At 43.5% G+C, this 12713-nt stretch overlaps 1 long non-coding RNA gene across 1 annotated transcript; it reads right to left on the reverse strand.

Moving 5' to 3' along the window:
* Positions 1 to 923: 923 nt before the first annotated feature.
* LOC148129966 (uncharacterized) lies at positions 924 to 5232 on the reverse strand. Its single transcript, XR_015750545.1, has 3 exons — positions 5166 to 5232; positions 3110 to 3151; positions 924 to 1092 (listed from the first exon to the last, which is right to left on the reverse strand). It is a non-coding gene; the product is annotated as an uncharacterized LOC148129966 (long non-coding RNA).
* Between the last annotated feature and the right edge of the window lie 7481 nt (positions 5233 to 12713).

Raw genomic sequence — 12713 nt, forward strand, 5'->3', positions numbered from 1 at the left:
AGAATATTAATTTTGGAAATAAATAAAAGAATGGGATATGAACATGACATGATTCACTGCTTGAAGTGACAATCCAGCGGGATTTATTCTTCAAAACACAGCTGCTTTTATTAAAAATGATTGTGCGGCCAACTTTTCCCACAAGCATCATTTTAGTATGATAAATTTCAGGTTGAACAGCTGAAAAATGACCATTTTTGTCTTTGTAAACACAAATACATATCCAGGGATAAGAAATCATCCATATATTGGTAAGAATAATAAAACACGGGGTGTTCTAGGTTTCGTTTTTATAGGATAACAAGTAATCCTCGATTTATGGCCACAATGGAGCCCAAAATTTACATTACTAAGCGAGACAATTGTTAAATGAATTTTGCCTTGTATTACACCCTTCCTTGCCACGGTTGTTAAGTGAATCTGGCTTCCCCATGGATTTTGTTTGTCAGAAGGTCGCAAAAATTGATCACATGACCCCGGAACACTGCAACTGTCATAAATATGAGTCAGCTGCCAAGCATCTGAATTTTGATTCATGTGACTGTGGGGATGCTGCAACAGTCGTAAGTATGAAAAATGGTCATAATTACTTTTTTGAGTGCCATTGTAACTCCAAACATTCATTAAACAAAGTGTTGTAAGTTGAGGACTACCTGTTACATAATACAGGGTGTTTTTGGTTTCGTCTTTATGGTTTACCCCTAGGTAGTGGCAGATTATTTCTCTCTCTGGATGCAAAGAGAAAAGATCTGCTGTGAACTCCACATAGGCCTCAGGAAGGGCATCTGGCCAGTAAACGCTCAGCTCCGATCATTCCACCCCGATGGAAGAGTTTACGGGATCGTTAAAAGAAAAAAATATTGAGTCTTTATGAAATGAGATGCGATTTATTATTTTTTTAAAGGGTGAGATTCGGAGGAAGAAAGACAATTTGGTTGGCAGCTTAGAGAAAACATATCCTGGCCCTTTTTAAAAGACAACCCCGGGAAAAAATCAGTGTGAAAATGAATAGGGAGAAACTGGTTGGTTTGGCCGCTGTTATTCTCCGCCGTCGCCTGATCCATCCATTCCACAATCACAGGAGAAGTCCACCTGAAAATTTCCAACATCAAACCCATCGGATGTTTGACTTGATTTCTTGAGTACCTGCTGGGGCATCGACAGGTTACGTCGTAGCCCCCCCCCCCCAAATCAAGATGGCAGCTGCAATGGGGACAACCGAAATGCTGCTCCTGCTTTATGGGCATCGCATATGGGAAGCATGTGAAAAACTGGATGGGGCTTCTATGACACCGCTGAGGCTGCCATTTTGACTTTTCTGACCACAGCCGAGGAGTATATGATTTAATTTCTCATGGTGGAAGGATGCACATTGTCTGAAAATCAGCACAGTTCACTTATGTTGCAAGATCTAGAAGTGCTTTTCATGAAGGTTATGAAGATCAGTTTGATGCAGTGGTGAGGTGGCTAGCTTAGAAACCAGGAGACGGTGAGTTCTAGTCCCATTTTAGGCATGAAAGCCAACTGGGTGACTTTGGGACAATCACCAGGAGACTGTGAGTTCTAGTCCCATTTTAGGCAGGAAGGCCAACTGGGTGACTTTGGAACAACCACCGGGAGACTGGGAGTTCTAGTCCCATTTTAGGCATAAAAGCCAACTGGGTGACTTTGGAACAACCACCAGGAGACTGGGAGTTCTAGTCCCATTTTAGGCAGGAAGGCCAACTGGGTGACTTTGGAACAACCACCAGGAGACTGGGAGTTCTAGTCCCATTTTAGGTATGAAAGCCAACTGGGTGACTTTGGGACAATCACCAGGAGACTGTGAGTTCTAGTCCCATTTTAGGTATGAAAGCCAACTGGGTGACTTTGGGACAATCACCAGGAGACTGTGAGTTCTAGTCCCATTTTAGGCAGGAAGGCCAACTGGGTGACTTTGGAACAACCACCGGGAGACTGGGAGTTCTAGTCCCATTTTAGGCATAAAAGCCAACTGGGTGACTTTGGAACAACCACCAGGAGACTGGGAGTTCTAGTCCCATTTTAGGCAGGAAGGCCAACTGGGTGACTTTGGAACAACCACCAGGAGACTGGGAGTTCTAGTCCCATTTTAGGTATGAAAGCCAACTGGGTGACTTTGGGACAATCACCAGGAGACTGTGAGTTCTAGTCCCATTTTAGGCAGGAAGGCCAACTGGGTGACTTTGGAACAACCACCGGGAGACTGGGAGTTCTAGTCCCATTTTAGGCATAAAAGCCAACTGGGTGACTTTGGAACAACCACCAGGAGACTGGGAGTTCTAGTCCCATTTTAGGCAGGAAGGCCAACTGGGTGACTTTGGAACAACCACCAGGAGACTGGGAGTTCTAGTCCCATTTTAGGCATAAAAGCCAACTGGGTGACTTTGGAACAACCACCAGGACACTGGGAGTTCTAGTCCCATTTTAGGCATAAAAGCCAACTGGGTGACTTTGGAACAATCACCAGGAGATGGTGAATTCTAGTTCCGCCTTAGGCATGAAAGCCAACTGGGTGACTTTGGGCTAATCACCCCCTCTCAGGCCAACCCACCTCCCAGGGTGGTTGTTGTGGAGAAAACCGGAGGAGGAAAGAGTATTGGGTATCTTCTCCAACTTGGGTTACTTTAAATAGTAGTAAACGTGGAATACAAATCGAAATAAATAAAGTTTGTGTCAGCTTTGGAAGCCATTTTTCTTAGAAGCTTAGTGCCTGGGAAACTGAGAGGGTGGATTTTAAAGACAGGTGGAAGTTTAGACATAGCAACATTCTTCTTCTGAGTCAAGGCCGTGCCATCCTGTGCCTGGGATAGGAGTGGTTGGAGGAATGTCTCCAGCTGGGATGACCGGGGGACTGGACCACGTGATGGACTGATGGGTGCAGGGGGATGAGTTTCGGATTTTCAACTAGGAAGGGAAAACCCGGAACTCTCAGATTTGGGGTTTTCCCAGATGTGCCAATATGATTTCTCTCAATACATTCTTACTTGGATGAACTTTGTGTCTTGAGTTTAAGCCATTTCTTATTGATCTGCCTCCCCCAGCCAGTGTGTAAACAGGATCATTTTAACCTTAGCAACTCTTTACTTACGTCACATGCGTCGTTAATATAAGTTATATGCTCTGAGCAGTCCTAAGGTGAGAAAAGAGACATATATTTATTATTAAAGTTAGCGAATACCCAAAGGACTCAATTTCTGAATTCTAACAATTGGATCGACTCTTTAATCCAGAGGGGTCTCCCACCTTGGCAACTTTAAGACTTGTGGACTTCAACTCCCAGAATTCTTTGCTCGCTGAGGAATTCTGGGAGTTGAAGTCCACAAGTCTTAAAGTTGCCAAGGTGGGAGACCCCTGCTATAATCCAAGTTGCAGGGGAGTTCCTCTACTTATGACTATTCATTTTGCAATGGTTCAAAGTTGGAACAGCACTGAAAAAAAAGTGACTTACGACCGGTCCTTGTACTTACGACCGTTGCAGCATCTCCACGGTCAAAATGCAGGTATTTTGGCAACCGGCATCTATTTATGATGGATGCAGCATTCTGGGGTCATCTGATCACCATTTGTGACCTCCCCAGGCAGCTTTTGACAAACCAAGTCATGGGAGATAGCTGCACTGGCTTAATGACTGCGTGATTCACTTAACGACCGCTTAACAACTCTCGGAAAAATACCACAAAGTTGATGATCTGCTTAGTAACGGAAATTTGGTAGGTAACCAGCTGGGAAGGTTGTAAATTGTGATCAGGTGACCGTAGGATGTTACATACTGGTTATCCTGTGACCAAATTCCAATCATGCGGGGGGGGGGCAGGGGTGATATGATGGTCATAAGTGGAAGGACATGTCACAAACAGGGGTAGGATTCTACCTTTTCGGACCGGTTGTATAGAACCGGCTGTTATGATTCTGTGCAGTTCAGAGAACCGGCAAATTGCACCACTGGCTGGCCCCTCTCCTCCCCTCCCCTCCCCCTCACTCCTTACCTGGCATGCGTGCCATCAAACTTGCCTGCGTTTGGTAAGTTGCTATTTTTCCTTTCCACCCCTTCCCCCGACCATCAGCTGTTCTGACTATCAGCTGTGCCAGAAGATTTAGATTAGTTAGAAAGCAGGAAATCATTGGATTTCTTGCTTTCTAGCTAATCTAAAAGCCGAGCTGAACCTTTCTTAGGACCGAAGCTCCTATTTTTCAGTGCAGACTCAGGTAGCAGATTGCAGAAAGGTAGAACTCTGAGTGAATCTATGATTCTGTGAGCAACTCAACCTGCCTGCTTTGCCTGATTTTGGGTTAAAGGTTGCTCTTTTTTTATAAAAAAATAATAATCAATATTTACATACATGGTATGTTGTGAACTAATTTTGTGAGTTTGCTTGCAAGCAAATTTTATGTGACAGATTTAGGTAGCAGATCGCAGATCGATAGATCTCTAAGTGAATCTGATTCTGTGAGCAACACAATCTGCCTGCCTGCTTTGCCTGATGTTGGGTTAAAAGTTGCTCTTTTTTTATAAAAGAATTCAATATTTACATACATATTTATAATATTTACATACAAGTCATGCCCAACCAGTCACATGACCACCAAGACACACCCACAAATTAGGCCACGCCCACAGAACTGTTGTTAAGAAATTTGAATCCCACCCCTGGTCACAAGTATTTTTTTTCTGAGGTGGTCATAACTTTGAACTCTTGTTAAATGAACGTAAGCCCAGCTAGCCCTTGGATTAACATCAGTTCATTGAGTAACCATTGGAAGTTATGACGGCGCTGCACAAAAGTGACTTACGGCCATTTTTTTCCCACACTTAGGACCGTTGCAGCATTCCCCGCGGTCACGTGATCAAAATTGAGACATGTAGCAACTGACTCACATTTATGACCATGCCCTGAGGTCACGTGATCCCTTTTTGCAACCTTCTGATGGGCGAAGTCCATGGGGAAGCCAGCTCTGCTTAACAACCATGCAGTGATTCATTTAACAGCAAAAAAGGTTGTAAAATGGGTCAAAATTCACTTAAACAAATACGTTGGCCTCGATCGAGGTCGTAAGTCGAGGACTACCTTTGATTTACCCCTTTTATTTTAATCCAGGTGTTTATGTATGAAATATCACCAAGATTAAAGCATTCAACGTCTCACCCCCAGAGGTGGAAAAGTGTTGTCACAGACTGAAAACGGAGGTTCAGATGAAGCCTCATCTGGAGCAGAATTCCGGCATCTCTTATCTGTGGGAAGACGGCAAATTGTCAACCTCTCCACCACGAAGCCATCAGCAACACTGTCCCAGAGGTGCCTTTTTTTCAAGACGGCAGCTGGACTTTCTTGCTTTTTCCTTGAAGGCGCTTCGCTTCTCATCTAAGTAGCTTCTTCAGTTCTGACTGAATGGTGAAGGAAGGAAGGATTTATATTCCTTGTGGTCCTCTGGTCGTTAGTGCTCTTCCTGAGAGTCATTGAGACAGAACTGAAGAAGCTGCTTGGTTGAGAAGTGAAACGTCTTTAAGGCCAAAATATATATAATAATAATCAAGAAAGTCCAGTTTCCTCTTGAAAAAAAAAAAAGCATCTCTGGGACAACCTGTCAATCTTCCCAATTTGGTCAATTAGAAAAGAAAAGACTCCTCCTAGGCCCGTTGTGCTGTCCAGCCAGTGTATGGGAATTGGATAGTTAATTAGCAATTGTGAGCTGTCCCCTTAAGGGAATGCATCATGGTAAATGTAGTTAAGGTATCCTGGGAAATGTAGTCCATGTCATGTGACCACATCTGTAATCCTGATTGGTCACTAAATTGACCCTCGATGGGTTGGGGGAGGTTTCCTCACTCTTGGCTGAACTCACGGACTCGTGGTAACTGTTCTACCACTATGAGATGAGGGAAAAAGGATAGCAGATAACCATCTTTTTACCTACAAGACAGATATGCAAAGGATTGGTCATGAAAGAAGAACTTCATCACAAATGTGAGTTATGAGGATACCCGATGAACCAATAAACATACTTCGTTATGGATGTTTTGTTGAGTTTATCTATCTGCATCTGTACAGAAAACAAATCTACCACTGTACAGAATACAGAACACCTGTGGTTAGCCAAAGATATATTCTTCTAAAGTTAAGTGGTTATGGAAGCAAAGATATCTAAACAAGATTTCTAAACAGAAGAAAACATCTCCAATTTTTGCAGGTCCCCAAGTCTTCTCCATTCAAGGCATTAAGTTTCCAAGCACCTCCCCTTCTTCAATTAATATTCTGGACCCTCATCCCCCTCCATTTCTTGCTCCCTTTATTCATTGCAAGCCTCCCCCCACTTTCCCCCCTGCAATCACTGAAAGTTAGGACTGCAAAATACCCAGTTTGGAAGATCTTACAATACTTACAGGTTAGGATGTAAATCCAGAGCATTATTTCAGTCAATATTATGGTTCCTCCTATGATCCCACCAACAACTGCAATGATCGCTTTTGGTTCCCAGGGCATTGGTGATGGGAAGAAGAACACATAAAAGAGGAAGCTGCACGGAGGGTTTCCAGATTAATGCAAAAATGCTACCCATTCTGTTTTCACACACAATACAGCTAACCAGGGCCTCTATATAACTAGCAGTTGTGTTATCCCGGAATGCTAAAACTTGGCTCATGTTAACCTGATAAGTTTTCTCAGGGATTAAATGCATTTTGATCAATAAACCTACAAGTCAACTCACTGAGCAAATTCAGAAAGCCAAATAATTCAACACCAAGTGAAGCCTTTCTGGGCAACCCAAGCATCTTATGTTGGTTTGCTGCAGATGGCAAGGGCCAAAAACAGACAGAAAGATGCCAGAGTTTACAACGGATAGAACAATAGTTACCCGTATCCACTAGCACACCTTCGGGTTGGTTGGTTGGAACCGAATGAAGTCCACCTAGAACAGAAAAATGGTTGAATCAGTGTGGAAGTTGGGAAGGACCTCCTAAGTATCAAGGCACATGTATCCTTTTTAGTCATTACCCATGTGTAACCTAAAGCAAATCTGCCCTGGGCCCAATCTGGGGTTATTAATCAAGACATGTTGGGGATAAAATTGTCTTATATGGTTGGTGGAAGCTGATACCAACTTGATGGTAATATCAACTAAAAAAATATTCCTTTGGTCTTTTTAGTTGCCAGGAGAAAGGGAGTGGGGAAAAACAGTGCATTCCTTAAATGCATCAGATAATCGCCTTAGCAGCCCAAAGCTGTTGGAGTGCAACAATATTACTGGAGAGCATGATTGATGACTTGGTTCTGGATGTGTTCCATTGGAGAACATACATCCAGGGGGCGGGAGGAAGACCAGGGTCAAGGGGGAAATGAATGATGTATTTTAGTGTCAGCTGCACCCAGCTAACGTCAACATGGCCATTCCTAATAAAACATTTTTTTTTACTCTGAGAGATGCGGCTGGAGACTTATGATTTGAATGAGGGTGGATTTGTTGGAGCCCTGACAGGTACATAATCAACCAACCAACCAACCAACCAACCCAACCAATAAATCAATTAACCAACCAACCAACCCAACCCAACCAACTAATCAACCAACCAACCCAATTCAACCCACCCACCAACCAAACCAACCAATTAACTAACCAACCAACCCAACCCACTAATCAACCAACCAACCAACTAACCAACCAACTAATCAACCAACCAATCAACCAACCCAATCAATAAATCAACTAACCAACCAACCAACCAACCCAACCAACTAATCAACCAACCAACCCAACTCAACCCACCCACCAACCAACCCAATCAATTAACTAACCAACCAACCCAACCCAACCCACTAATCAACCAACCAACCAACTCACCAACCAACTAATCAACCAACCAATCAACTAACCCAACCAATAAATCAACTAACCAACCAATCCAACCCAACCAACTAATCAACCAACCAACACAACTCAACCCACCAACCAACCAACCCAACCCAACCAGTTAACCAACCAACCAACTAACCAACCAACTAATCAACCAACCAATCAACTAACCCAACCAATAAATCAACTAACCAACCAACCAACCAATCCAACCCAACTAACTAATCAACTAACCAACCCAACTCAACCCACCAACCAACCAACCCAACCCAACCAGTTAACCAACCAACCAACTAACCAACCAATCAATCAAGTCAGAGGGCCAAAGGAATAAGTAAGTTGTACCTGAGACATTTAAGTTGACTTCTCCGATTGCAATCATGCTTCCTGTCATAATGATTGTATACATCCCCTTGTCCTCTGTCTTACAATGCTTGATGTGAAGGGAACAGTTTGCACATAACTTTTCCCGACCAGTGTAGGCATCTCCCATATTGTAAAACTTAGGTTGGCTAGAGATAATTAGTCTTAGATTCTCTGAGGTCAACACTGACCCCCGATACCAGCCACAACTTGTAAAATTCTTATGATCCAACCTGGGTATCAGGAAGATATTAAATCCTTCGGCCGGTTTCGGCGGAGACACGGTTATTGGAATAACTGTGTTGACCGCATCGGCCAGCTGAATGCAGGAATTCATCAGGAGCATGGCTGTAATTCAGGAGGAAAAAGAAAACAAATAATCAGAATTGGAAGGGACCTTGTAGGTCATCTAGTCCAGCCCCCTCCGCCAAGCAGGAGACCCTACACCATTTCTGACAGGTGGCAGTCCATCCTCTTCCCCAGAAGTCATCTGATCTAAAACTGCTCAATGCAAATCTTCTAGTTCAGTGCATTCCAATCTTGGCAACTTTGAATCTGATGGACTTCAGCTCCCAGAGTTGAAGTCCATGTACCTTCACGTTGCCAAAGTTGAGAAAAATTATTAGAATTTTTCTTCCAGCCCTATGATTTCTATTCTATTCTATTCTATTCTATTCTATTCTATTCTATTCTATTCTATTCTATTCTATTCTATTCTATTCTATTTATTCTTATTCTATTCTATTTTGTTCTGTATTCTATTCTATTCTATTCTATTCTGTTCTGTTCCGTTCTGTTCCGTTCTGTTCCGTTCTGTTCCGTTCTGTCCCATTCCATCCCATCCCATCCCATGCCACCCCACCAAAACTAGCTACTTGGACTTTGTATACAGGTCAGCAAGAGTTAAGCAAAATTAAAAGATAAAAATAAAATAAAAAACTTAAAAAGCATAAACCCCATTAACCCCATTTTCCCTGAGCTTAGCAAACTGCCTTTCTATCACCCTCCACCCCCTCCCACTCCTGGGCAAGCATTCTCCTAATGCTTTGGGCTCTGTGTGTGCGTGTGTGTGTTGTTGTTGTTGTTGTTGTTGTTGTTGTTGTTGTTGTTGTTGTTGTTTTAAAGAGACAGACGAGGTCTGGAGGCGAGGCCCTTTCTCTGCGATGCCCGGGCATGGCAGTACAAACCAGCGTTGGTTTTACAGGGCGGGCGGCGGGCGGATCGAACTGGCCCCACACACGAATCCGTGACGGGACCGAAACAAAGACGAGGAGGAAAAAAAACCCGAAACGAAACCGGTTTTTGCAGATGCGTGACTCAATGAATCCCGTTATTATTAACCCAACAAGCGAGAGAAGAGGCACTGCTCCTGGCGCTGCTGCCCCCGCGGTGGTCGCCAAGAAAGCGGTGTGTGTGTGCGTGTGTGGGGTGTGTGTGTGTGGGTGTCTTTGATCAAGAACGCCCCCCAAGTGTTGCAATGAGGGGGGCCCTCGCCCCCCACCCGCCCAAACCGACGCTCCTGAGTCCCAACCCACCTGCCAGGAGCGCCGCTGGACCGCAGCCCCTCCGCCGGCTCCTCTGCACCGCACAGCGCCCTTTCTCCCTTCCGACTCCGACTCGCACGCGGAGCCGAGACCCTCGCCCGGCCCGAGACGCCTTCATCATCCCCCGCCGGCTGCTCGGGAGCAAAGTTGGCAGCTCCCCCGGAGAGGCGAGGGAGCGGTCCTTTGCCCCGACCCGGACTTTGAGAAGGGTGGGGAGGCGAGCCCGGTTGGAGAGAGTTTCGTTTAATTTGACTTCACTTGATTGTCATTGCGCCTCGTATAACGAAATTAAACCTCATCTTCAGTGCACATCATGACCATGAAAATAAACACAAGCGCGCATCTTTCGCACTCCACACACTGAATTGAAAACCCCTAATATTGCATTAATTGCCCTATACGGTAGAATTCAATAGAGTTACTGCCCTGGGATAGAAGCTGTTTTTCAGCCTGTTAGTCCTTGTTTTTATTATTGTCCTGTAGCGTCTGCCAGATGGTAAGAGTTCAAAAAGAAGGGAGCCCAGGATGAGATGGATCTTTTAAGATTACAGTGCACTATACAGGAATGCACTACCTGACTCTGTAGTTACATCCTCTAACCCAGAGGTGGGCAACTATGGCCCCTTTATGACTTGTGGACTTCGACTCCCAAAATTCCTGAGCTAGCATGGCTTGCTCAGGAATTCTGGGAGTTGAAGTCCATAATTCATGAAAGGGCCATAGTTGCCCACCCCTGCTCTAACCCCTACTTTAATCTCAAACTATCCACTATTGACCTCACCCCATTCCTAAGAGGTCAGTAAAGGGCCTGCATAAGTGCACCATCATGCCTACCGTCCCTGTCCTATTATCTCCATTTATTTGTACCTATTTCCTGTATTCTTACTCATGTTTATACTTATACTTATTATCTTTTAAGCAATTGACCAATCAAATTAATCAAATAAATAAATTCAATAGAGTTACTGCCCTGGGATCGAAGCTGTTTTTCAGCCTATTTGTCCTTGTTTTTATTATTGTCCTGTACCGTCTGCCAGATGGTAATAGGGTAGCACCCAGCCACTTGCTCCACTCGGTCCCCATTGAGAAGCAAGAGCTGGATGTCTGATCTGTTCCTTCTATAATCCACTATAAGCTCCTTGGTTTTATTGGTGTTGAGGACCAAATTATTATCTCCACACCACGAAAGCAACCTGTCCACCTCATCTCAGTAGGCAGATTCATCCCCACCACTGTTGTATCATCTGCAAATGTAGTAATAGTATTACTAGCATGAGTGGGAATGCAGTCATGCACATAAAGAGTATAGAATAGAATAGAATAGAATAGAATAGAATAGAATAGAATAGAATGGAATGGAATGGAATGGAATGGAATGGAATGGAATGGAATGGAATGGAATGGAGTAGGGTAGGGTAGAGTAGAGTAGAGTAGAGTAGAGTAGAGTAGAGTAGAGTAGAGTAGAGTAGAGTAGAGTAGAGTAGAGTAGAGTAGAGTAGAACAGAACAGAACAGAACAGAACAGAATAGAATTCTTTATTGGCCAAGTGTGATTGGACACACAAGGAATTTGTCTTGGTGCAAATGCTCTCAGGGTACATAAAAGAAAAGATACATTCATCAAGAGTCAAGAATCACAAGGTACAACACTTAATGATAGTCACAGGATACAAATAAGCAATCAAATCATACTAGGAAACGGACAATATAAATTGTAAGGATATAAGCGACAAAGTTACAGTCATAAGTAGGAGGGGATGGGTGATAAGGAGTGATGAGAAGATTAATAATAACAGTAGTGCAGATTTTGTAATAGTTGAACAGTGTTGAGGGAATTATTTGTTTAGCAGAATGATGGAATTCAGGAAAAACTGTCCTTGTGTGTCTAGTTGTTCTGGTGTACAGGGCTCTATAGCATCGTTTTGAGGGTAGGAGTTGAAACAGTTTATGTCCAGGATGGGAGGGGTCTGTAAATATAGAGTAAGGGACTCAACACACAACCCTGTGGTGTTCCAGTGTTAAGAATAAGGGCTGAAGAGGTATGATTACTGACCCTCTGTGAGCGGCCAGACAGGAAATTTCAGAGGTGGAAACTGGGCGGAACATGGCTTTGGAGGAGCAATCCATCCATCTTAAAAGGACCAAGGTTGAGAAAAAAATGCTTAAATGACCCTTTACACAAAATCTTTTGGTTCTTCTTCTTCTTTATGATCTGATTATGATTATATTTTCGTCTCCCAGGGATGACACACAGGTAGATTTTCTGCATGACGATCTCTCCCCAACCTGATCTTTCAGGTTAAGGTTTTATGATCTATATTCCCACCAGTAGAACAATTCTGGTCTATTTATAGACAGGTTTTTCTTTCATCAAAGATAAGAGTTAGGCTTCATGCACCATAATTACCAACAGCAATTGCAGAATAAGTACCAAATGAACTTCCCAATCCAGAAAAATCATGTGTATCTAACTACCTAACTAACTTGGCCTCTGTTTTCCGCTGAAAAATCATATCTACAAGGGCTACGCGTGTCTAAATATGCCCAAATTGCTTTTGTATTAACAGATTACGACCGTCGTTGAGCCCAAAATTTCTGTGGCTAAGGGAGACGCATGTTAAGGGAGTCCTGCCCCATTTAATGACCGTTCTTTCTTTCTAAGTTAATAACACGGTCGTTCAGCGTCTCGGGCTTTGCTTGTCAGAAAGTCGCAAAACGGGGATCACATGGCCCTCGGACACTGTAGCCTTCATAAATAGGAGTCAGTAGCCAATTGCTTGAATTTTGATTACATGACATGGGGATGCAGCAACGGCCATAAGTGTGAAAAAATCCTAACTCCCTTTTTTTCAGTTCGTTGTAACTTCAAGCGATCTTTCAATGAACAGTTGTAGGTCAAGAACTGTCTGTACTAATAGAGAAATCTCCCATTTAAAAA

Source organism: Notechis scutatus, chromosome 8 (genome assembly GCF_049901735.1).
Source record: "Notechis scutatus isolate UNSWTSFEM ecotype Mainland chromosome 8, rNotScu1.2, whole genome shotgun sequence".
NCBI lineage: Eukaryota > Metazoa > Chordata > Lepidosauria > Squamata > Elapidae > Notechis > Notechis scutatus.